Source organism: Tympanuchus pallidicinctus, unplaced genomic scaffold, assembly GCF_026119805.1.
Source record: "Tympanuchus pallidicinctus isolate F22 unplaced genomic scaffold, pur_lepc_1.0 scaffold13, whole genome shotgun sequence".
Lineage (NCBI taxonomy): Eukaryota > Metazoa > Chordata > Aves > Galliformes > Phasianidae > Tympanuchus > Tympanuchus pallidicinctus.
In genome coordinates this window covers 15,527,290-15,552,873 of record NW_026294648.1, presented here as the reverse complement: position 1 = coordinate 15,552,873, position 25,584 = coordinate 15,527,290, and the positions used below count along the sequence as shown (strand labels likewise).

Sequence of the window (25,584 nt, the reverse complement as noted above, 5' to 3'; positions counted from 1 at the left end):
TGCACACTTAAGGATTGCAGGGCAAGGGAAAAAGCACAAATTTCAAAGAAGTGTCCTGGAAATACCACATGCCCTTGGATACCTCATATATCCTACTGGGGATAGAGCTGAACCTAATTCACCTCTCTCTTTAATTGCTCCCTCTGCCTATTCACAAAGCACCAATTGCATGCATCAACTGAAAAATGGTGGTGATTGGTAATTATTTTTACATATCCTGGAAGTCTTCTGCATGGCAGTACTTCCTGCTGATGGGTTTTAATGTGCTGTCCTCACTTCTCTGGAAGGCTGGCTTGCCAACAAGACCATCTCAGCTGTAGACGTGCATGCATATAGGTGGACCATGACCTTGGAATATGAAGGATCTGTCAGGACAAACCAGGCCCCTGCCCACCAAAGCAGGTGTTGGGCACTGCAGCAGGGATTTTTGCCATTATTCTCCCCTTTTTGTGGTTTTATTTGTTAGTTTCATATATTTTCCACACTCCACATCATTTATGCCCCATTAGGGCCTCTGCTCGCCCTCTTTTTGTCTGGATCTTGGTTCTTTCAGCACCTTCTAAATATCGTTCCCTTAACACCTGATTTAATATTGCAACCCCTTTAATTACACACAATGGAGATTTCATTGGAAATCTGATTATTATTTGAAAGCCTGAGCATTTCATCCCAGCCTCTGAATTGATCTATTGACTGCTTCCAAATCTCCCATTTTAATTTAACTTTGAACACTTTATATCCACAATAATTACATTTCCCATGATCAATATTAACAAACATCATCTCTGGCCCTCTCCCAGTATCCCCCCAAAACAGCCCTCCAAAACTGCTCCGGCAGAACTCACAGGATGGATTTGCTCTTGAAGAGGGGCAGTTACAGCCCTGATCTCTTCAGCAGGTGAGAAAAACCTCACAGAAACCAGTGGAAGTAAGAATCTGCAAGCAGCACTACCTGCAGAGCTCGGCGAAATGCCGATGCTGTTGAGCAGGGAAGAGATTGCCAGCCCACGTGGAGCAGATGCAGAGCCCAGGCTGATGGCAGCATGGGGACTGGCCGGGTCCCAGGGCACACTGAGCATGCAGCCAGCATGGGGTCCATCTGTCCCAGCTCAAATGGAGAGGGACCAGGCTTCAGTGTGGGGAGCCACCACAGATAGGCTCTGCAGGCAATGCCTGCCCACACAGAATAGCAGGTGAGCTGTACTTGGCTGGGTTCAGAATTGCATACAAGAACCAGAGCATGGGAAATGCTGACAGGGAGGTCAGGAGTATTAAAAAAAAAAAAAAAAAAAAAAAAAGCTTTGCCAGTCCCTATCTCCTGCCATGTAATGCACACCATGCCTGTGCCAGCCTGCAGATAGAGATCCCTCTGCTTGCTTCACCGCAGCACAGCCAACAGAGCAAAGCACTTCTCTGAGGTGCTGAGCTGCCCCAGGAGCAGGGCTCTGCAGGACACAGCCCTGGGCACAGCTCCTCTTCCCATGGCCACACAGCACTTAGCAACCCAGCCCTGCTACAGGGCAGCAGCAAAGCGCCAGATAGCCCAAGCCCACCTACACCTCCTGAGCTGCAGATGCCTAGATTTGCAAGTAAAAATACATTTTCATAGAGGAACAAAGCCATCACCCTCCTTCACACTAATATTTTCCTATCAATCCTTCTCGTTACTACTCTGCGTGCCTGCAGTACAGCAGATCTCTTGTTAGCAGACACAAACCACATGGGCTAATTAAGGAAGGCGCCCATCATGCTGCCTTCACATCCAGCCACTGCAAGCTCCGCAGGAGAAGGGGACAGCTAACAGCACTGAGAGCTCAGCTTGGGCAGGAGGACAGCACTGAGTTTCCTTCTCCAGACCACAGGACATGGAGCTGAAAGCGCTTGAGGGGAGTCAGTGCTCCTCCTACCCTGTCTGCAGTGCATTTGCGTTTCTATGTTGCAAACGGAATAAAAAGATGTGTCCCCAGTGCTGCATGAAGCGAGAGTATTTGTCCCTGAATAATTTCTCTAGTATATTAAGCACAAGTCATTCTTATGCAAAGGCTGCCCTGTACAGCTGCCAAGGTCATCAAGACCTTGCTTTATTTGCTGCATAAGGGCTGGCTGCACAACTTTTACTTATACATATTTTTCCATGCGTTTTCCTGCCTTAGATTCCCCTCCTGGTAGTGCCTATGCATCTTCCTGTCTGTTCAGCAGGTCACACCACCGTCTCTGGTGGCTGATAATGACTACCCAATATCCAATCCTCCAGTACAGACAGAATTCCAGCAAACTCTTTCTTACAGCATGTTTAATTCAAAGGCACCGAGGACAATACTGAATAACCATTTTCAAGGAAAACACGCTCTGCAGCTTTTGCTAACAACATCAATGTGTTTCTATTTTCAGAGGGTCTTGACCCGCTATCCACTCACACAGCCATCACTGTTCACATTCTAGTATCTACATACAGATGATTTTTTGTGCAAGGATTGCATTCACCCCAGTGGCACCGCCTGCAAACACAAGCTCTGGATTACAATATCAGTAAGTATAGGTTTCAGTAAGCAGCCAAGTACGTGCACTTGCTGAACAGCCTGAATCTAAATAGATGCCGTGGTCTGAAAATAAGGCCCTCTGCTTTTTAAAGGCAGCCACCTTCTGGAGCACTGCCAATGGTTATACCCAGACTTAGGGCCCTTTTCCTTAACCCAGCTGACTGCATGTTGAGACCCCAGTTTGCTAAATGCTGAGATGCCATCAGGGAAACAATCGGGTATTTACACAAGGCAGAAGCACAGTATTTCAAGATTGTACAGCCTCACAGTAGTACAATGGATTCAAACTTCAACAAACATTAATCCAAGCAGTCCCGCTGCAGGACCAAGTTCAGCATCCCATCTGAGGTCAGCAGCTAGGTAGAAGAGTTTCCCAAGAGCCTGACCTGCTTGTGAAGCTCATGGCCCTGCCCCAGCCTTTCCAAGCTAAACTGAAACCAACAGGGAGACAGCAAACAAAAGCACCCATCGCCTCCCTGACCTACCAGGAACAGCACAGCCCCTACTACAGGGCTTCTTCATTCCTGCTGGATTAGTGCAAGTTGTACCTCTCCACATCTGATCTCCCACATCAGCACTCGAATTGAGCTCTTGCTTATCAGCCTCTGACGCAAACACGTTTGCAGCCTGAGAGATGTGCTCGGCTAAGAACAGGAAGCCAAGGACTCACGATGAGGGCTCCCACATCCTTCCTCCAGCCCGGAAACCAAGAGCTGCCTGGGGCCATCTCACTTATCCCTCCATCACTGCATGAACCCCATTCACAGGGGGCAGTTACTGACTGAAGTCACATAATCCTGTGTGTTACCCTGGGGGCTCCTTAGGGTGTAAACCCCTTCCCCTTTCTTTCATTCTGTAGCAGACTGATCTTGGTAGGAACCCACAGTCACTGCCATAACACAAATCATCATTCAAGCTTAACACACGCACAGGTGCCAGAAGTTTCTGAGAGCAGCAGCATTATAATGAGGCAGTACACAGGGGTTAAGAAGCACTGCTGAAAAAGGAATGCAAACATATGGACTTTAGGTTCTGAGCAAGCACGCTGCCATACATGCAGCTCAAAAGGTCAGCATCGCTTATGAGCAAGAACTGCCTGGCTGAATGCACTGCCTTTGTTAAACCGAGAATGGCTGCATGATAGAGTGGGCTAATTAACTGCGTTTTACTTTGGGGGACACAAGTTTAAATCCTGGCCCTTGTCACAGCTGAAAATGAATTTAGGGACTACAATGAGAGCTGAGATCATTCATTTTCCACAAAATCAAACTGCTGGTCTCCTGACGGAGAGGCCCAGAACTCTGTGCAACAGTATCAGTGCTTGCACTGTTATTTCCCCAAGTGTATGAGTTATTAGCAGACTGATGTGAACAGCCACGACAACCAGCGCTGGCTGGCTGGACTGAGTGCCTGACTGCGAAGAGCAATTCCAAGAAAATGCTGTGGGCACTTCATAGTGCCACAGCTACAGAGAAGGGAGCAACACCTGGCAGGATTCACATGCCCCTTGAGTTCAGAGGGGGCTAACGCAGCTCTGGTGCAACTCTTGCTTCAGGGTAAAACCACCGGGCAGAGCTGGTCCAAAGAGGCTGAGGGCAATTTCCCCACTTCCTCCCCACTGAAGGCAAGTCAAGGCTGGTAGGGAAGTCAGTACTCGCCATACCAAGTGATTTTCTACTTCCATTTTGCTTAGAAAAGGTTTTCATTTAGAAACTTCACCTACTGCTTCAAGGAGAAACCATGCACCCCCTTCCTTTCAGATTTTTACTACATAGATTTTCACCTAATCAAATCAGACATTTTTCCTCTGACGGAAACAATCAGAGAAAAGTCAGAACAGTGGACCAGTCCCAGAATGCTTCCAAGCAAATAAATAAGCATGAGTACCTGGAGAGCTGCACTGAGACTGTGCTGCTGCCCCCAGGGAGAAAATCCAAGCCCTTCTCTGGAGCCAGGCTAGAGGCCAGCCCAGCCACAGCTGTGTGAGGTGGGAAGCTGACAGCAGCTGGACGTGATGCAGACTGCCTCCCTCTTGCAAAGCTGGCAGCAGACTGCAGACATCCCTACATATATTCCCCAAAGCTCTCCCCAGGCTCACATCCCCTCCTAGGGAAGCACCCTACTGCATTCTGACTGCAGCAGCAGTAAGCTCCTTCCTTGTGTTTGTATTATGTCACTTGGCCTCCCTGTGATTCAGTTCACCCATCTCAAATAATGGCAGTCCTCCGTGCCTTTCAGAGAGCAGTACATTCAGGATGTAAGAAGCCACTAGTGGCAGTGAACCACAGTTTTGGAAACAATGTGAAGCACGAGGGTTATTGCTTCAGAAGTGCAATTGTTCTCTTCTTTCCTTCTCTCTTAGCAAAGAAACAACCTCCAGCATCCTGGGCAGCCAGCACAACTGAAGGTAGGCAGAAAGATGCAGGGGTCAAAAGGAACATAGAAATATTTTCTGAAGCAGCCTCTGGCACACAATGCTCAGCAATGCCATGTCTTTCATCAGTAGCAAGCAAAAGACCCAGACATTTAACCCTTTAGTAGAACAACGGTTTTACAGCAAGCAACAGGTTTGCATGGAAGGCCTCCCTTGAATGGTGGAAGGCAAAAGCTCAAGTCAGACTTCTATCCAAAGAGTCACAGGCTTGGAGGGACGAATCCAAACGCACTGCAAACAAGGGAAGGAAGGAGCAGCAGCCACAGTGCTCTGCAGGTTGACAGAGCTCCCTGCTCACAGGGTGAGAGTCCAAGGCCAAGTCAAATTCCGCAAGTAAGGGCTGTGCATCACCCGCTGCCATTATCTTTAAATCCTCTTTACTCCGTGGAGCTATTCTCCACCCTCCTTTGCTTTTAATCAGGCCTGACCTACAGATGTCAGTCTCATTTCGGCTAAGTCAACACAACTGCCACATCTAGGATGCTGTTACAGGAAAAGCCTTACTTACGCTTCTGGCTGGATTCCAGAGTCTACTCCTTGGTCTAGACCTGACCTCGTTCCTTTTCTTCAAGCCTAATCCTTTACCTTAAGGGCAAAGCAAACGCACAGGGACTCCAACACAGGCCTGACTGCACTCCATCCCCCTTTAGCCTGCAGAGCCATGAGACTCTCCATCATGCTGCACAAACACCAGAGTTTACTGACAAAAGCCTCCCTTAGAACCACACTTTCTTTAAAAGCACACGTGTTCAGTAGCTAGAAAGCCAACATGAAACACCGGCTTCACATTCTGCAATGTAAATCCCCACCCCAACACAAAACTTCAATGAACAAACACTAACTTTTCCTCAGACAGAGTCCCAGCCTCACACAAAAACAGAAGTTAGGTCTGACCATCCAGCTTCAGCTGAAGGTCAGTCATCCTATAGCAAAAAGACAAGACAGCAATACTGTACACAGGAGCCATGCTTCTATCCCAAATATAACAAGGCTCCTGCTGGTGCCTATGACACCGCTCCCTCACATGCCGCCATCTATTCAAAGGCCTTTTTCCTGGTCCAGGTCCCAGCCCTGCCTCTCCTCCATCCATCACTTGATACAATCTCCCTGTATTCCCTCCTTCCTAAGCTCGGGCAACCCATGAGGCTCTGAACCCTCACCCCAGCCTGCTGGGACCCCATCCCCACCTGGGATCCCACACTGAGCAGGGTCTGGCCAACGTGCTCCATCCACCTCGTGACCAGAAGACCTTGATCCCAGTGACGTACTAACAGCAGCAGTGCAAATATCAACCCATCAGTCAGATATTAGCAACCAACCCATTATCAGCTTATTTGAGAAGGCAGCTTGCTATAAATTCAACCTTCAGGTGACAACACAGGTGTTCCTTGGTTCTCAAGGGCATCTGCACGGTGTCTGAACATCTCTGCCATTTTTAGCAAAAACCCAAAGATCTGTACCCAACGTGATGCTGAGCTGCTATTTTCTCAGCACTCAGCAGCACAGCCTCACATGAGATGCACAGGAGCTGCAAACAACACCCCTGTGAGGCCAGGAGGAGCCTCCTGATCAAATTCAGAGCTCTAAAACCGTCCTTGAATGCATGCTGCAAGAAATCCTCTGCACACACTCACCTTTTGTATCATGGGAGGAGGCGGGGGTGGGATAGGAAAGGAGATGAAAAACAAGATGCAGGCCAGATCCTCAGGTAAGGAAAATCAGAGATGTTCCCCTGGTTTACACAACAGCCTATCTGAGCCAACTGTGCTTTTAAAGTACTCTCACAGCAACATTTTCATCTGCCTTTACATCTGCTACAATCACAAGCTAGGCAGTGTTTTTCAGAGAAATTATTTATTCAGTTCTACAGTGACTAACCTGAATTCTCAGCTTGTTTCAAAAGAAAAACTGGAGCACTTCTTCACAAGAAGGGAGCAGTGGTGGAGCAGCAGCATTTCTCCTCCCATTTTTCTTCTCTACCTCTAAGCTGAAACTGTGCTTCAAGGCCAAGACCTCTACATCTCATCTAATAAATAAACAAACTCTACATTTTTCAACTGAAATGCTCTTCTCTCCACTCCCATGCCAAAAATGGGATCATTTTTCCAGTTGATCACTGAAGCCAAATGCTTTTTCTTTTTTCTTTACCGGTTCATCCAAAGTGGATGAAATTCCTTTCCTTTTTTTTTAAATTCCTTTTTCTGTTCAGCCACCTACTTGAAAAAAGAAACAGCTAATCTTACATTTCTGGCTGCAGCCTCACAATCCGGAATTAGTCGAACACAAAGTTCAAAGTGTGGGATTACCACTGGCTTGGCATTAGCGAGGCACCCTATGAAAAACATCCACAGAAAACAGAGACAGTCAGAAGCAAATCACAGGGTCAGTGAAAGTGGCCACACTACTGTATGAACCACATTAATGCTCCTTCCCAGATCTAAAGAAGAAAAAACGGCGGAACAGAGGTTAAATTAAGGCTGTAACCCAACCAAGTTAAGGCAGGGATCCAAAAGGCACGGGCTCACCCCAGGGGCCAGGCACCTGCCCTCACCATGGCTCTGGTGCTGTGCCTGACACAGGGGAAAGCAGGGACACGCACAGCTGCTCTGGCTCAAAGCAAGGGCACCCTTCAACTACATTTCAACACCAGTAAGCTCTCTAACTCTGGAAGGCTGAGGACAGATGTACGTTTTCTTGCATGGAGATGCCCTTTACTCAACCCAGCCTAAGACCTTCACTTACACGAGGCTGTGATTAGGGGATTCGGGTCATGAGCAAGCAGATTTCATGCTTTAATTCTGTCTTGGTTGCCTGAGTCTCCAAGATGAACAACATCACATTCTTGTAGAAATCTAAGCAAACTTGCCTGCACAAGGACAGCCACCAGCTCTCTCCTTCAGAAAAGGCAGTCAAGCGCAAAAACCTCCCACCCAAAGGCGGCAGATGTGGCTGCTCTGCTCTCCTCACACTAAAAGCTCAATCTTTGCAAACAACAATCCTAAAGCCAGCCTCACCTCTTTCATCTCCACAATCCAACTAACTGTACTGCATCAGGCACATCTACAGCGTTACATCTGTATTTCCCCTTCGGTACATCTCCAGGAAGGCATTTATCAGCAAATCCTGCAGTGTTATCCCTCTCACTCTCCAAAACTTAGCAAATCCTTCTCCCTGAGACCACCTTGCTGAGAACCACATTGGAAACATTCTGGTTTAAGAAGGCCTTAAAAGCAGCCCTGCACCTCACACCCAGCTGCAGCCCTACTGCCTTCCTCCTGTAAGCAGTGCACAGGATTGGATCCTTGCTAAGTGACCCAGGACTGCAGCAGCACATCTTGAGCTGTACTGTTATTCTGTGTAGCAGGTTTCAATACCTGCAGATGCTGTCCAAAAATACAGAAGAGTAATTTGTGCTCTTGGGAGCTCACAGTCTAAAGGCAGAGGTCAGGAAAAACATTCAGTTCTTATTAATGCTGTTCTGTGGAAGGGGAGGGAAAAAAAAAAGTCAGGACTGAGTGCTTCTCAGCAGATCATAGCTAATAATACAAAGATTACAGACATTAAGTGAATTTAAATTCATTCTTTTACCTTTCAAAATATATAGATGGTTTTTTACCTTCCAGTATAGCTCCCATTTGTAGTCAGCTTCGCTTCCTGCCCATCACGAAAGACGCTATACTTGGACTATAATCACTATAATGGACTTCTCCCCCTCAGCAGTCTTGCTGTACTAGGTGCCTTAAAAAAGCATTTGTAGTATTAACTTAACAAGCATCCTATCTTCTCTTTTTTAGGCAACTGCTGCATAACTCTGTGAACAAGTTCTGCAGTTCTAATGGCTTCCTTGCCACCAGGAGATAGGAAAGCCCCACCAGTGCACACCACTGAGGCAGGAGAGGAGAGCACCTTCCCACAGGCTCAGCTGGGGAGTGGGAGCAGCAACATCCCCATGTATCAGAGGTAAAGGGGACTGAAAAAAACCAAACAGCTGCCAGCAGTGACCAACATGAGATTTTAAACTTAAATGGCTTCTCTTGAAGGTGTGAATTCTATTCAGGAACAGCATTTACTCACCTGGTCCCTGCATGGCAATGCATTTCCAAGCCTACAACGCACGCATCTGCGTGCAGTTGTTTGAAATGTAGTTTGTGGCCAATTCCACAAGCACAGGATCAGCTCAATTCAATTGTCCAGCCATTTGTTTCAAAAAGGGAGTTACTACCGGTAAAAAGCACCTGCCTTTGCTCACAGCCTTATGCAACAGCTACATTAAGCATTACTCTAATATTAATCAGCATGCAACTGTAACAGTTAGCATTAAGTTAAAAACCCCAGCACATTGCAGAAGGCTGCTGCTGACCAGCCCAGCCCCACCTGTGCAGATGCTCTCCTGCAGGCCTGAGCACCCTCCAAGCTCCATTGCACCAACACTCCCAGAGGCCCTGAGCTCTGGCTGCCCTCAGCCTGGGCAGTTCTGCCCCCTCTCTCGGCCAGGCCAAACATTTACAAGACCAAGGAGAACAGCAGAGGAAAGAGACTGCACCTTCCAGTGCCAAAACCCATTTGAAGGGCAGTAAGCAGCAGGCTCTGCAGAGATGACAGAGGCCACAAGGACACTCAGAGCATCCAAAGGTTCTGCCTTGTAGCAGTGCCTCTCTCAGTCAGCTTCCACCATTTCCCAAATAAGCAAGCTCCACCCAAATTTGCTTCTCTCCTTACCTGCACAGAAAGTCATTTACATCTGAAATGCAGAAGGAACTGGGTGTGCACCCTAAGATAAGGATGAGCCCCCCAGGTTGGCTGAGCAGGTGGAGAAGCTCCAAGACCTGGGGGGGAAACTGCTCCTAACATCAACTGGCATGCAAAGCAGTGCGGCCACCCAGCTGGGGGAGCTTGGGCCAGCCTGCACAGCCGGGCTGCATTTACCCATCACTACAGGGACAAGATGGTGGCATAATATAACAAAATATAAGAAAATCTACTGTTAGACACTCCAGAAACTTCCCTATACCTCATGTCTGGATCTCAGGGTGTTTTTAGAAGTATAATCTTCCACCTAGCATGGGACACAAAACAAATTTGCCTTTCAGCAGCAGCAGAAGCACCCTCATTTCAACCTTGGCACCCGAGCATAAGCTGCCTGATGTGTTATATTACGACACAGGCCCAGAACTGCAGTCACCAGCCCAGCAGGCCTCTCCTTCCAGCAGTGCCAACCAAACCTCACGCAGAACCAGCCCTGCTCCTCCCTTTAGAACCAGGAGGAGCACAGACGGATGCTCAGCCAGCTGCTCTGTGTGCTTGAAGATCACCTCCAGCATCTGCGGGCTTCAGGGACCAGCACAGACCCTGTAACCACGTAACCCCATTACCAGCTCTGTGCTACTGTTTCTTTTTCCTACCTCAAAAAAACCTTTTAGGTAAAAACTGTAATACAAGCAGAGCAGGGTCCTGAGTTAGGGCAAAGCCTCTTTCCAAAACAGAGCAAGGAAAAAAAAAAGCTTTCTGTTTCCCCTGAAAAGCAGGTCTATGTGACAGGAGAGGTCCTAATAAAGGTTTCACCATCCAAATTAAAAGTCAAAGGCAGCAATACAGAGCCCCCAAAATACAAGAAACGCGTTGTGCACAGTGTGAGATTTATTGCTGCCTCGCAGAATGAAGCCAAACATCTTAATATGGAAAAACACTGCTACTTTTGACCCAAACATACCGGGAACAGGAAGTAAAAACAAATTACCCAGCTGCAGCCTCCCTGAGTTACAAGCAGCAGCGAGCAGCATTTCCTGCCCCTGTGTCACAGCCCTCCACTGCACGCTGCTCTCCCAAGGCCTAATCATCACCCCACCCAGCCCAGGACCCATCTCTTACTGCAGCTCTCAGACAGGATCAGGCCTTTGCAGAAGGCCAGCGCTCAGCTGCCTGGCCACATTCTGGAGCTCTCGCAGCTTTCAGCAGGCACATTCCTAGTTCAGAGCAGGCATTTTTTCTGGTTTTACTGCATTGTCACCAGCAAACGCTAAGAAATTAAGTCAAGCCTCAATTGGCTTAAGACATAATTGCGTTTCTTTTAAATAACAGCTCTGTGCCACGCTTTTTTCTTTTTTCTTTTTTTTTTTTTCTTTTTTTTTAGCCTTGCTTTTATTACATCCCAATTATACCCACAAGCTTTCCTATGCAGTGACAGAAACTACGCAGCAAGGCATACAGATGAGCTTATTTCCAAATCACAACTTGTGTCCAGGAGCTTCGCAAAAAGGCCCCAGGTTGACCGAGGGACCCATAAGGAAAAACCAGTGTAAAACTGACAGCCTGGCATCTCTTCTGTCAGCAGCAGGAAGGGAAAGGCAGAGATTGGCTTGGAGACTTCAGCAGAAGAAATGTTGAATATCATGCATGTAGCGCAACCAAATGCCATTTACACAAACACAACACGTGAAGCAGCAGCTCAGTCTGCTATTTTGATTTCGATTCTGCTTTCAGGAAATCTTGTAGCCATCGTTTTTTATCAACTCGAGCAGGTTTTTCCTACAAGGATTTAAAAGGCTACATATGCCAGGTCTAGAATACTTCATAAAGCAAAACAAGGATATTGTTTGGTGGGATTTTCTTTCTTCCTCTAATAACGACAAGCAGCCAAATGACAGCCATTAGTACGACACAGGCTTCCGAGCAGATTTGTGCCAGCCTAAGTGAAAGCCGAATTTCACCCTACAACACTTCTGGGTATTACAGACATCTGCCAAAACGATGCAGGCGACACAAAGGTGCACAAACGCACACCTGGTCCATTGCAATCTGCAACTTTCACAAGGACTCGGCGTTGTGTGCCTCTGTTTTGCAATAAGGCACCCTGAGCACGCACGCGAGCGCGCCCTCCCACCCACAACAGCTCCCAGCCCTACCTCATATTCTCTTACATCCATCACCTTCCCGTTCCTAAGCGCTGCCGTGGGGCTGCACGGTGAGGAAGGTCGCTCCCGTTATCGTGCCGTGCCAAATCCCAGCCCAGCAAAATCCAAGTTAACAAGAAAGGATTTCAACAATAAGTGGGAGTCCGAGAAGGCGGTCAGAAGTGCCGCCAAAATCAGAGCTCCTTCTCCAAAAAGGCCCTCCCTTCGGAAGCCTGCCAGTCAAACTCGGTCACGAGGCTGTTTTCCGAGAGTGAATAGAGTTCTTATTGACACAGCTTATGTCTGCAGCATGCGGCCCTCCGCAAGGCTTTCAAGCACAGATCGGATTACACAGACACATTCTCTCTGATTTTATGCATCCAGAAGCCCTCCGAACACCGAGCTCTGAAGGCCACTCGTTTTCAGCTCCCTCCCCTGTAAGTGCTGTGACAAAAAGCACACGAGGGGCAGCTGAGCACCTCGCTCCTACCACACAGGGCCACACAGTTTGGAGGCCAAGGCGTGGATCTGCTCCATGCATTAGACTCATCCCTGCCGGAGGTGCTTAGCATCGGGATGGGAGAAAGGGAAATAACAACTATCTGCTGACACCGCTTCAAATGGGGGACGATAACATCGCCTACCCTTGTTGGAAGATGGCACGGAAAAATGGGAGGGTGCACAGCTAGGGGAATAACGCTGCCGGGGCTTAGCAGGCAAGAGGCACGCAGCTGCAAAATGCCACCAGCACAAATGGAAGCAAACAATCTACCTAGAAGCAGCAATCTGCATGCACACGTGAACCAGGAGAAAGCAAAGAAAATGGATCTGTTTATGCCGTTTCTACATTTAGCAGGCACAAAGAATTCAGTTCCAGAAAGGGAAAAAAGCAAAACAAAAAAACCAACAAAGTCTGGCATACCCACGATGCTGCTTAAAGGTGAACAGAGAATTACAAAATATTTTGGTATCATAAGGGCTCCAGCATTGAATGCGGTTCAGCCTGCGCCCAAAACACACACCAAGTTAAAACCTGAGCATTGCAGAAAAGGATGCAGGAGGCTGAAATATACCAATTCATAATATAATTGAGCAAACAGCACACCACAAAGCATCACACAAGTAACTGGTTCCCTGTCACTTAAAATGGAACAATTCCTGCATTAACTCATCCATACAGAACTGAAACTTCTCACTGAAATATTACACATGGCAAACAGCACATGGAGTGATTTGCAAGTTCGAGCTTCAGAGCTTTCAAGGGATTTTAAGAGCAAATACACACTGCTCAATACAGACAGCCATCCTCTTCTCTCCCCTCCCAAGCCACAACTGCTGTCCAGCCAAGTGTTTCTATCCAGTTTCAAAGGCTGTTTTGTCCTGTTGGATGCCAGGAGGTGGACCTGGGGAACCCCGAGGTGGGGTGCCAGGTCTGCCTGAGGTGGCGGATCTCCTTTGCTTGGACACTGAGTCTCATTTGTAGAGCACAGTCTGAGAGCCACAGCTCCTATAACCACATCTGGAAACAGACATAGGCAAAGTCTGCTTTCCAGCACACAGCCTCCCTCTCATCGACCAGCACTATGTTTCTAGTCCTCAGTTTAGTTTCCACACGTGACTTCCAGTAAGCTCATGGACAGAAAAGCCTGCTCCCATAAAAGCTGCATGCTCCTTCCCAACATATCTGAGTCACACTAAGATTTGCTCCCTTGCCAAAGCCAAGCTCCCACTGCTGCTGTGGCAGGTGTCCTGCTGCAAGCACCAGCAACCAAATCCTGTCTGTAGATACATAATCATCACCTGCGTCTGCATTCACCAAAAGAAAATCTCAATTTGCTTTTGGGCACCTGACCAAGCTTCAAGGCACTGGTGCCTACGAAAGCCAAGCTTTGCCTCCTGCTAAAGAAGCCATTTGCAAGACACAAACGCTGCACTTTTTACCATCACTTTAGCTCAGCACAAATCAGTGACGATAACAACACCTCACCCTGTCCTGCTTGTGTACCCCAGACCTCTGTGCCAGCACAACTGCATGGCCATGCGGAAAAGCAAATCAGGAAAGCAGCAAGTTAAAATGAGTCTCACTCTTCCTTGTTACTCTGCAAGATTATTTTTAAACCATGAGGATGGTAAAGGGACTGGTGCAAAGGGCTGGAAGCAAGACCATTTCTTTCTCTGCAGCATCATAAGCTTCAAAATTGACTTGCAAGCTATACAGCAAGAGGTAAGAAATCCAAGCTCCCCTTGTTTGCAGTCACAAGTTTAAATCCCACTTACACATTCCCTTACGTGCACAGAACAAGATTTGGAAAATAAGAAACTCTCAGACTTCTTACAAGTTACTCCTCAACAAAGAAGGAGGAGGCAGAGAAAGCTGCTGTTGGTTACGAAGCAGAACTGGCCATGAAAACCACCTACATGGTTGTAAAACTGTATCCATTCCAGCAGCATCAACACAGCAGCATCCCTACTTTTCAGTAACTTTCCCATGGCAGTTGGAGAAAAGAGGACCATCACCAGATCCACTGCCTAGTGCTCCTTGGAGAGCCCTCACTCCCCCTCAGTGTAGAGGAGGTGGTGTCACCACAGCCTTCTGCTGTGTCCAGGCACTGCTGGACATTACAGCAACCACGGGGAGCTTCCTCCATGACTGCCAGAGCTGCTCTGAACCCCCTGGGCTACATCACAGGCCCAAAACACAGTGCAGAGCCATTAGAGATGCACAGCAGCATCCAGACTGAAAGGTACATGTGTAAAACACAGCTGCTTCTGAGAAGACAGACTGTGTCAGAGATTAGGCTACATCTCCTCCTGCTGTAGGTGCATCCCACAATATCTAGAAGCTTCTGTATAGTCCATGGTCTCTCAAATAGAAGCACTCAAATGCCAAAATAGCTCTCAAACTTTTCTGGGCCATCATTACTTTAAAATGACTTAATTTAAATATGAACCATGTCTCTCTATATATACATACACGCACACCAGGGGAAATTAGCACTTGCAGAAAGGGTTGGTGCCCACACAGCTCCGTTCTGGGCTCACATGTGCTGCACTGCCCCGGATCCCAGCAGCTCCCCAGGATCCCAACCCACTGCAGAGAGAGCCACAGCCCCAGCACACACCTCCTGGGAACAGGAATACAGGGATATGTATACAGGGTAAAGTGTGGTGGGGGCAGGGAAGTTTCAAGACCAAATTATGGAGCCTTTTAAACCCTTCAGCTGCGTGAACTGTGCAAAGCTGAACCCACAAGCAGTTCCTTTGGGAGGCTTTTCTTTTTTCTCCTAGGACCGAGATGTGCGATCTGAGCCTTCATTTGTAAGTAAAGCTCTGAGGAGCAGGACTGGGCCACGTCAGGTATTCCTCCAACCAGGAGAGCAGCACCATTGCAGCTCTATGTACCACCCTAGAAGCAAAATACCCAACAAGGAGGACCCACAGGGGAACACATCCCTGCAACCCCACTGGAGCTGCTGTACGATAAGTTAAACAGCATTACTTCTGCAACTGCATAATCCCAGCAGAACCAGCTCGACTCCAACTGCTCAGCGCAGACACTCGATAGCTCCAGCATGGCACACAGACTATTACCTCTCTCTAATTACAGGATCACGTTGCATGTCCAACAACCGCTGCAATTTACTCCTGCCCCACACACTCCAGCTCCAAATCGCTCATCTCATCCTCTCGCTTCCAAACTTCCAGGCACCCTCTGAATAAAGCCAGGAACACCTTCATATGCACCACACGCATGCCCCCGAGTCCCCCAAAAGGTAAAGTCCTTAAGTAACGCAGGCATCGAGCTCAGGGTAAACGAGTGGGTTAGGCAAACAGCACAGATGCGATGCTGCTGATCAAACACATCCCAGCATCGTCGCTCACCCACAGCTCTCACAGCAGGATCAGCCCCTCGCAGCCCCCCCAAAGGCAGCGGTGAGCACTGAGCAGCAGCCACACAGCCAGCTCGGAGCTGCTCGCTGCCAACAGGTCTCTGACCGTCCCTTCACCTCGCAGCACCTCTCGCTGCACGGGGGTTGGTGGGGGGGGAGGGAGGGGGGACGGGACTGCGGCTCCCCGAGCTGCCCAGCCATCGCTCCGCAATGATTCAGCATGGGGGTGGCTCCAGGGAAGGCAACACCTCCCGCCAAGTGTCACCACGGGGCTGGGTGGGAGCGGGAGAAGTTCTCCATCTATCATGGCTGCACTTTCCCAAATGCGTACAGCCTGGCCTGGCGGGGGGGGGGGGGGAAGTAGTTCAGGGGGGGTTCTGCCTGGAGCCGCACAGGAATAACACGTGGAAATACCCACCGCACGGGTAAATGAAGCAAAGGAGAAAGAAGGGGGAAAAAAAAAAAAAAAAAAAGAAAGAAAGAAAAAAAGAGGAATGAAAAAAAAAGCAGCCACTTCCCGAGGCAGCCCCAACTTCGCCAGGCTGTGCTCTTTGTTTCTAGGCAGACTCCAGTGCGGTGGCAAGGAGGAACAAATGCGCATGTCTTAATAAGAGTCCAAAAAAAAAAAAAAAAAAAAAGGAAAAAAAACGAAAGAAAGAAAGAAAGCAAAAAGAAACAGAAATTCCCTCCCTCCCCCGGTGGGAGAACCGAACCTTCCCCGCAGCGCCCGGAGCTCAAACTGCCCCGGCCGCTCCGCGCGCAGATCCGCGCTGCCGGCTCGGCACGGCACGACTTTCGGCGGTGGCGATGACGGCAGCAATTAGTTTAGCTTTTTTTTTTTTTTTTTCCCCCTTCTGTTTTTAAAAAAGACCAAAACTAAAAGCAACAGCCGCGCTCCTCCCGGCCGCCCGACCCCGCACAAAGGCGCAACGCTCCAACCCCCCTCACCGCCCCGAGCAGCTCCCCGGGGCAGGGGGGCAGCGCGGCCTTACCTCGGCGCTCAGCGGGCGGCCGCTCCGTGCCTCGCGCGGCGGCGCGGGGCGAGCCACGGGGGCCGGGTTAGCACGGGGGCCGGCTGCGCGCCGCCATTTTAACACCTCCCTCCCGCCCGCCCTCCCTGCGGCGGGCTGCCACGCGCGGCGTGGGAACGTCGCTCAGAAGCGCCCCCTCCCCGCGCCCCCCGCACCCCTCCCGCCGTCGCCGCCGTTACATTGACGCAGCGGCTCCTGGTCGCCGGGCTCGCCGTGGCGGAGCTAGCAGGGCAGCAGCAGCGGCCGCCGCCGTCGTCGTCGTCGTGGCCCCTCCGCCGCCTCCCGCCGCCGGGCGCACATGGTACGCTCCGGGGCCGCGCCGCGCCGCGCCCCGCCGACCGTGCGCGCCGCCGCGCCGCCTGGCTGCTGCCATGGCAACCGGCCCGCCGAGCGCCGCACCCCCCGCCGGCGGCGGACGGAGGGACCCGGCCCGAAGCCGCCGTCACGCCCCCCGGCTCCGTCCCCGAAGCGCCGCCGAGGGGCAGCGTCCCCGACCGCCGCCCCCGAAGTCATTACTGCCTGCCCGCAGGGAGGGGCTCCGTCCCCGCGACACCTCCGCTCCGTCCCCCGCGGTGCCCCCAGAACCCCGGCGCTGAGGGGCTGCATCACCTCTGTTCCCAGAGCCGCCGTCACATCTCACGCCCTTCTCTCCCCAAACCACCGTCACATCTCCCACCCGGACCCCCTTGTGCCCACACCTCAGTCACATCTCCCCACTGTGTCCCCCCTGTCCTCAGAGCTGCGGTCCCATCTCTCACCCAGGAGCCTTCTGTCCCCAGCTCTGCTGTCACTCCCCCCACCAGGCCCTTACCTGGGGGGTGTCACGGCTCTCCCACAAAGCAGCCCACGTTTCGCTCCTATTTTGCATCAGCAAACTGAGTCTGCAGGACAGTGGTGTGGGGATGATGTGTGATGAGGCAGACGAGGGAGTCCGTCAGGAGCTGTGTGCACGCCCTGTGTCCTGCCAGCCAGGAGCTCATTCCCTGATGCACAGGATGCTGCAGGCCGACCTGCTCCAAAGCAGCTCTTATAAGCATCACATACACATAACCCAGCTGATTTCTGACTTCTGCAGCAAATTCCCACAAAATGCTTGCGTTTTCATTACCCAGTTTGTTAGGATAAGCTGAAAACAACCACATTGGATCGCTGAGGAAAATCAGATCAGTTGTATTTGCAGCCCCAGCCCTGCACCCAGGAGCAGACCACTGCCCATAGCTGCCACCACACCGACACAGAGCTGAAACCAATTAGTTAATGTTTGCAAAGTCAGTTGAAGATGAAAAAGCATTGCGTGCTGCTAATAAAACCATAATGATCCCACTGTTAAACATTAAACACGCGATATCGTGTAAAAAAATCACACTTATGGAAAACTCCTGCTGCAAGGACAAAGGATTGGCTCCTTAAAAACAGGATGAGCTCAGGTTGGCACCACAGGGCTGTATGTTGGGGGCTCAGCTTCTGCCTGTTTTTTGCCAGAAACAGAGTACAGCTGAGAGCTAAACTGGCAGCACAGCCATTGAAAGCAAGGAGAGCTGTGCTGCTCACGGGACACATCACCCAGTAGTGTGAGGGACAAAACTGGGCACGCAGGACTTTCTAGGAGATTTTTCTTGGCAGCGAGTCTCACCGTAGATGTAAAACCAGTAGTTGTGCTGCTGGGAGGGCTCCAGGAGCAGCGCATGTCTGATGTTCTGACCTACAGGCAAGAAAGAGGAGAGGAACTGGGAAAACCGAGCTTGCCTGTACCTTTGGGCCTGGACAGGGCCACGTTCACCGTGATGAGGCACCGGTGTTTCTGGCTGGGCATGCAGTGGGTGGGGATTTGCACAGAGGGAGCTCCAGGCAGTTTGGGATCTCAGAAATGAGAACTCTCCAAAAAAAGTGGCGCGTTGGAGGGCATCCGTCGTTTCCTGAACCAAACTGTCCTTTGCTTGGAGCATCCCTGAGCCACACCACCCTGCTGCATCTTCCTCCTGAAATCTGATGCTGCCCTGCTCTGATGTCCATCGGCTGTTGACTGCAGAAAAGCTGAATCATGACACCGAGGTTATAAACAAGGTTATTTATAATGAAGGAACTGTCTCTGGCATGCAGAAGTCGGAGTGAAGGGTTGTCATCTGCAGCTCTCAGGTCCCACTCCTCCTCCAACGCTCCCCATGTCCTGAAGCAGATGACGATCTCCCCAACCCTTAATTCACCTGTGTGTAGCAGGGACAAAACAGGATGCTCCAGTGGTGCTTTCTTTGCACAACAGAGTTGCTAGCGTGCAGTGCAGCAGTGCAATGCCAGGGGCAGGCTTTTGCTATCACCCAGCACCTTGCAGAGCTATTTTCAGCAATGCAAAACAATCACACAGCCACACAGCATTGCACTGATTTTCATAGATGTTTTGAATGGAGAGAGAGACTATCCAGCCTGACTCCCCCCATATTGCACAGGCTGTTGCAATTCCCACGTGGAAGCCAGTAATTTGTTTTTCATTCCACTCACTAAAAGCTTAAAACACAGTTCTGTAGTGCAGAATCTGGAGGTACATCCTTCAGAGTGCTGCAGGGTGTGTGCTGTAGGTACCCAGCCCAGCAGGAGAGCAGTCTGGTACACACAGCTCAATGGGAAACTTCCTGATGATGCCACTTCTTATCATTCTCTCTCAAGAATTTACTTCTGTCTTTATAAATAGGTATATGTTAGATAGGGATACATAGACACATACATTTAAGAAATCTTGGTGAGATTTGAAACTTTACTGCCGTACTTTATTACAACTTTGCTGTTGCTTCTGGAAGGGTTTATCTTAGAATCATAGAATCATAGAATCATAGAATCATAGAATCATAGAATGGCATGGGTTGAAAAGGACCATAATGATCATCTGCTTTGTGCAGTCACCAACAACCAGATCAGGCTGCCCAGAGCCACATTCAGCCTGGCCTTGAATGCCCCCAGGGATGGTGCATCCATGACCTGCTTTGGGCAACTTGTTCCAGTGCGTCACCACCCTGGCTAACATTTTTTTCCCCAACTAAATAACAATTTGCTCATAGAAAATAACAAAAAAAAAAACCCCAAGGCATCGGTGGATTGCATCCTGAGTGAGTTCTGCTCCCATCATCCTGGCCCACCTCCCCCTGCCTGCTGGGCAAGCAGACGCTGGAGCTCTGCTGACACTGGGGACACACGGCTGCGCCTTGGCTCAGCTCAGTGACACCGTGCCCTGCAGCAGAGCCACAAGGGGTGGAACAGGACCAGCCTCACAAGTTGCCAGTTCCCTCTGCAGGTGCCTGCAAAGACACGTGGCCACATGCCAAAGGATAGAATAACCATCGCCCTGCGCTGCTTACGGGGCAGGGATGCTGCAAGGCCGTGTTAACGAGCGCTTGGGACGCCTCTGATCTGCAGATGAAAGGCGATTTACGGCTGCTTATTATTGCTCTTCTTCATGCGAGGTCTATTATTTTCTGGTGCTCCTCGTTTTGACTCATGCCACAGCCTGTATTTGGTATGGGCAGGCTGGGGGGCAGGCTCCTGGCTGTGATCTGCTCTGAGCACTCATTTTTGGCAGCTGGCAGTGCCCACTCCTAGCTAAGTCGCTCTGGGATTTGCACAAAGCAGTGGCACCACAGCAGGCTGCTTAGCTCCTGGTTCTACAGGAGGCCGGGTTTGTAGCAGGAGTGTGTGCTGTGAACAGGAAAAGGGTGTGAGGGTGCACCTTAAATCCTGCTGCAGATAGAAAGGATGGGAATGTACTGGGCCTCTGTGCTTCTGAAAAGGGCAGGAGAGCAGAAAGGGCCATAAAGCAGCCCCCCAGCCTACATCTTATCTGTGTTCCCAAACCTCCTGTGCAGGAATTACAGAGATGGAGAGGTTGGTGGCTCTGGCATGAGTCTGGAGAGGAGGGGTGTTAATGGGTTTTTGTGCAGAAGCAGGTAGATCTGTTGTCCTTCCTACTGCACTCACCCCGTCAGGCTGAGGAGTGCAAGGGACCTTTTGCTCCTTACTACTAAATAAACCAGCAGAAGGCATCACGCCGTGTCAGGCAGTTGTGATGACAGAGGCAGAAACACACTGCACAGCTTCCCCTTTCTCCCTCAAGCTCCATCTATACAGCAGCAGTTTTTAAACCCCTTCAAGTGATGCCGCATGAACCAATGAAGGAAGACTGGAAGGAGACCCCAGTCCCGCCACAGCCCTCTCTCCACCACCCCATCCCCAGCAGCACCCTCCTGGATGGCTGTTTGCCTGCACAGTTAGCAGGTCCAGGGCTGTCACTACCCTCTCCATTGACACAGCAGCCATGCTCTAAGTTCAGTGTTGGCTCACTCCCAGCAAACCCATTTGGGTCCCATTCTGGGAGTGCTGTGAGCCCGTGCCCACAGCACAGCTGCCAGCAGCAGAGGCTGCACACAAGGACACCCGCAGCGTCACTCCTGCCTGTCCCTAATGTCCCTTCAGGGCCCACTGACTGTTGCAGAAGCACTGCTGGCATGCACGTGGCTCCCCATAGAAACAAATCCATGTGCTGAGCAGAACGAAGGCTTCAGAGCTGCGTCGCAGTGATGATATGTATATATAAACACAATTACAAGGAGCATCTGGGAGGAAGCCCACTGCAGCTTCCATCACGGCTGTGACAAACCACAAGAAAACCATGGAAAGAAAGCATGTAGAGGAGAATATCCGCCCTCACATCCCCACAAAGCCCTGCCTGCTCTCCTGCCCTGCCTTCTGCTCTCTAACAAGGTGTTGCATTTCCTTGCTGCAGACTTCCTGCAGAAGGCTGTTCCTGGGGGACAGGGGTTCCAGGTGCACTTTCACCTTGCACAGCTCTCACAGCTGCGGTGATGGCACTCAGCTTTGCTGTGCCAGGCTCCTACACCTTATTCCTGTGGCTGTGCTACTGCAAAAGCTCTGCAAAACCCAACCCCACGCAGGCAGCAGTTGCTTTGAATTGGTCATTGTTGGATATCAATCCCACATGTGATAGATACCAGAGTGCCACACCTTGAACAAAACTCCTTCTGGCAGCTGGGCACAGACCTCAGCTCTCCTTTCCAGTGATGGCTGTAGCAAAGAGATGCCAAGAGGTGGAACAAAAAAGCCATCTCATGTCACGGTGACGCTGACAGATGCGATGGCACGGGGCTGCACATGACATTGTGATTTTTTATTAATAAATCTGCACTGCAGAACTGAGTTAGGAAAAGAAGAAATGCCTTAGTGCATGGGGAAGGCAGCTTTGTTGTTTGGGCTTGCAAGAGAAGTCATGTCACACTGAAGGCAAAAACACCAGAGGGCAACAAGGGCGGTGGGTAACCAGGCACAAGCAGCAGACAAGATCACAAAACATTGGATATTGAGGCTCTGCAATGAGCTGCATTGTACCTGTGCCCCTCTCCTACACAGCTACTCCTCAGGGGAAGGCATGGCTGTGCAAGCAGCCGGGCAGCACTGCATGAGGAACACACTGGCCCCCAGGCTCATTGCTGTGCTGTCTGGGGAGGGAAGCAGAGCCCCAGAGTGGGCAGCAGCAGGGCAAGAGTCCGCAGCCACGCACTGCATGTCAGCGTCTGAAGGATGAGTGAAAGTTGTTGCTCTTTGGCTAATTGCTCCAGACATTTGGGTTTTGCTTTCACATGCTCTCTTCGCTTTTTATTTTCTTCCTTTAATTAACTGTGAACCCCATCATGACTGTCAAACAGGGATCTGCGGAATGGAGACTTGTGGGAAGGCAGTGATTTATGGCTCTCTGGAAATGAAGTGGCATTTCTGAAGAAACCCCACCCAGGCCTGGCAAATACCACGGCTGTGGGATGACTCACTGCCTGCTGGCACTGCTGCTCCCCACGGCTGGAGCCTGCAGCCAGCCTGGGCACACACATGGCAGAGACCCAGCCCTGGCTCTGCAGTGACACTAATTTCCACCTGAGAGTTCCTGCTGTTCCATCCTACTGCCAGGAGAGGTTGAGGTGGGAATAGCAGTGTCATAGGGCTGGATTGAGCTGTGAGCAGAGCTGAATCATAGAATCATAGAATCACCAAGGTTGGAAAAGACCTAAAAGATCATCCAGTCCAACCGTTCACCTATTCCCAACAGCTCCCACTAAGCCATGTCCCTCAACACAATATCCAGTCTTTCCTTGAACAACCCCAGGCTCAGTGACTCCACCACCTCCCTGGGCATCCATTCCAGTGCCTGACCACCCTTTCTGAAAAGTAATACTTCCTAAGTGTGTTGGCACAGCCCAGCGAGGGCTGAGAACCTCCTTGCATCCACCAGCTCTCAATCACCAGAACACAGACAGCAGCCCTGGGGAGCAGCCCCTGCGCTCTGCTACACCATGAGAGCACATGGGTGGGATGTGACCTTGAGGAGGCTCTTGCACAATCCTCCATGTGCTGCAGGATTGCTGAAGAAGCCAGTGCCCCCTGAGCACCTGCCACACAGGGGGAGAAAGCAGTTCAGCCGTTTGCAGGTATGCTAAAAAAATAGAGAGAGACAAAGGCATTACCACTTGGTGAAGATGGCCACTGCCTGCTCCCTCACATTAATGTACTGAAAAAAGTCCCTTTGAATGGCTGCATTCCCATCGGCTGCACAAAGCAAGCCCCTGCCCGGCTCGTGGAGCCTCCCCAAAGACCCACAGGCTGCCATACACCTGTATGCCTCATCCCAAGGCTGTTCTGCCCCCAAGGCTCTGTGCTGCAGCCCCTTCCACACCCCACAGAGCAGTGCGGATGCAGTGCCCCAAGTCTCAAGGATGAACCAGCTGGGCTGCTCTTCCCCTGCTGTTTTTCCATAGCTCCTCATCCAATAGCTGCTGTAATAAAAAAGGCAAATCAGAAAACAGTGTGCTCTGTTGGTGTGTTGTAAACCAGGAGAACAGCTGCTGCTCCTCGGCTGAGCAGGAAATGTCGGTATGAGAGCCATAAAAGCAGAGCTCCTACTTTCAGTTGCTGCATCGTGCTGCAGAGCAGCTCCTGCCTCAACGCCTTTTTTCATAACTAAACCCACTGTGGCAGTGGGGAACAACACACAGAAAACTGCTCTGGCTCTCAACACTGAGCTGTGGCTTTGGAGAGCCTGAAATGCATCCAAGAAGGAGAAAAAATGGTTTCTCAATGGTACCCAGAGTGCAGGGAATCTCCAATGAGCACCATCCCTGGAGCATCCCTCTGGATTGCAGCACTGCCTCTGAGCGGGACCGGACTGGCTTACTGATGGGCTCAGAATATGGCTGATGCTGAAGAGGATCTTCCTTTTTCCAAAGAGATCCCCATTTCTTCCTCTGGCATCACTGGCCCACATACAAGCACATGTTGGGCTCCCTCAGAAGCAGACGGCTGCCCTAAAACCACCCCTTGCTGGGCAAAGCAACCTGTGTGCTCCCCACTGTATTGACGCACAGAGATGCTTTGTTGAAGCATTACTCAGCTAATATCTTTTTCCTGATTCACAAAAGGTGCACTAATCCCTGTGGGAGAACAGAAGGGGTGGGAAGGGTTGTGAAATGCCACACATTCCTGCTCCAACCCCCCGGTCCCTGAAATGCAGCCCTGTGCTCACCCAACTGGGTGAGCCCTGCAACAGCCACTGTGCCACGGTGCAGCTGGAGACCCTGCACGCCATTTCACTCCCAGGCAATTGCTGGAGCTCCTAACCTCATAGAATCACAAAATCCAACCCAAAAAGGGTTGGAAAAGTCCTCTAAGATCCCCAAATCCAACCCCAGCCCACCTCACCATGCCCATAACCACATCCTTCAGTGTCACATCCCCACAGTTCTGGAACACCTCCAGGGATGGTGACCCCACCACTTCCTGGGCAGCCCTGTGCCACTGCATTGCCACTCTTACAAAGATGAAATTTTACCTAATATCCAACCTGAACCTCCTCTGACACAACTTAGAGCCATTCCCTGCCACAGCTGGGAAGCAGGAGGAAATAAATAAATGGGAGATGTCTACTCTTTGCTGAGAATAATCGTGTTAGACAAGAGAAAACTTCCGTCCTGTTCTCTGTTTTATCAGTGGAACAGCCCTTGACAAGACCACTGCTCGGCTTTTCTTCTAATGCCGTTCAGAGGGAAATGTTTCTGCCTTACCAGAAGTGCTGCTTCCTCGCAGACAAAAAGGCAGCCCTTCCCCGCGCTGCAGCACAGACAACTCATCAAACTGCAACAAAGCTGCCCTTGTGCCGGAGCACAGCTCAGCAAACAGCCTGCGAGTGCTGCAATTCAGGCCTCACATATGCAGCACTGTGATGACTGTGGATAACCAGCACAGGCTGCGTTCCTACACCTCGGTGCTGCTCACACAGCTGCAAGCTGACACTGCAGAGAGAAAACCCAGGTACGTGGTGCAGCGGTGCTTTGACCTCCATGAGGCTGCAGCCTCATGTTACCATCACTTCCTAATGAGAGGGGCATGTGTGTTCCTTTGGAGAGCTGTGTGTGTTTCTGCCATCGCCCTTTGGCTGTGACACACAGCTGAGAGAACCCAGGACCGGGCTGGGGGGGGAGGAGGCAAAAATCAGTCCCAGTGCTTCATCATCAGACCCAAAGGTTTTAAGTGCATGCTGGGCACATGCAGCAGGGGCAGTCCATCCTGCTCAGCTGTATCAAAGCATTCCCTGCTGTCTGAGCACAGATAACTCGGAGCAGGGAGCTTGGACACGCTCAAAATGCAGCATTTTGGAAACAGAAAGCTTTTTCCCATCCGACAGTGACAAATATCCCTATAGCCCCTTCCAACAGAACTGCTGCCGCAGAGTCTCGTGCCACTCTACTTGGGCGC

At 50.5% G+C, this 25,584-nt stretch overlaps 1 protein-coding gene across 10 annotated transcripts in view; it reads right to left on the bottom strand.

The window, feature by feature from the left end:
* Nucleotides 1-17,083, bottom strand: part of MBNL3 (muscleblind like splicing regulator 3) — an 84,678-nt gene extending 67,595 nt beyond the window's left edge. For 2 of the 10 annotated variants that reach the window (XM_052672807.1, XM_052672818.1), the window contains exon 1: nt 16,965-17,083. The gene's annotated coding sequence lies outside the window, so the exon portion shown is untranslated. Of the gene's footprint in view, nt 1-3,025; nt 3,186-11,876; nt 12,232-16,746; nt 16,863-16,964 lie in introns of those variants that run through there. The other 8 variants (XM_052672802.1, XM_052672809.1, XM_052672804.1 and 5 more) reach the window with 7 other exon arrangements.
* Nucleotides 17,084-25,584: the final 8,501 nt, after the last annotated feature.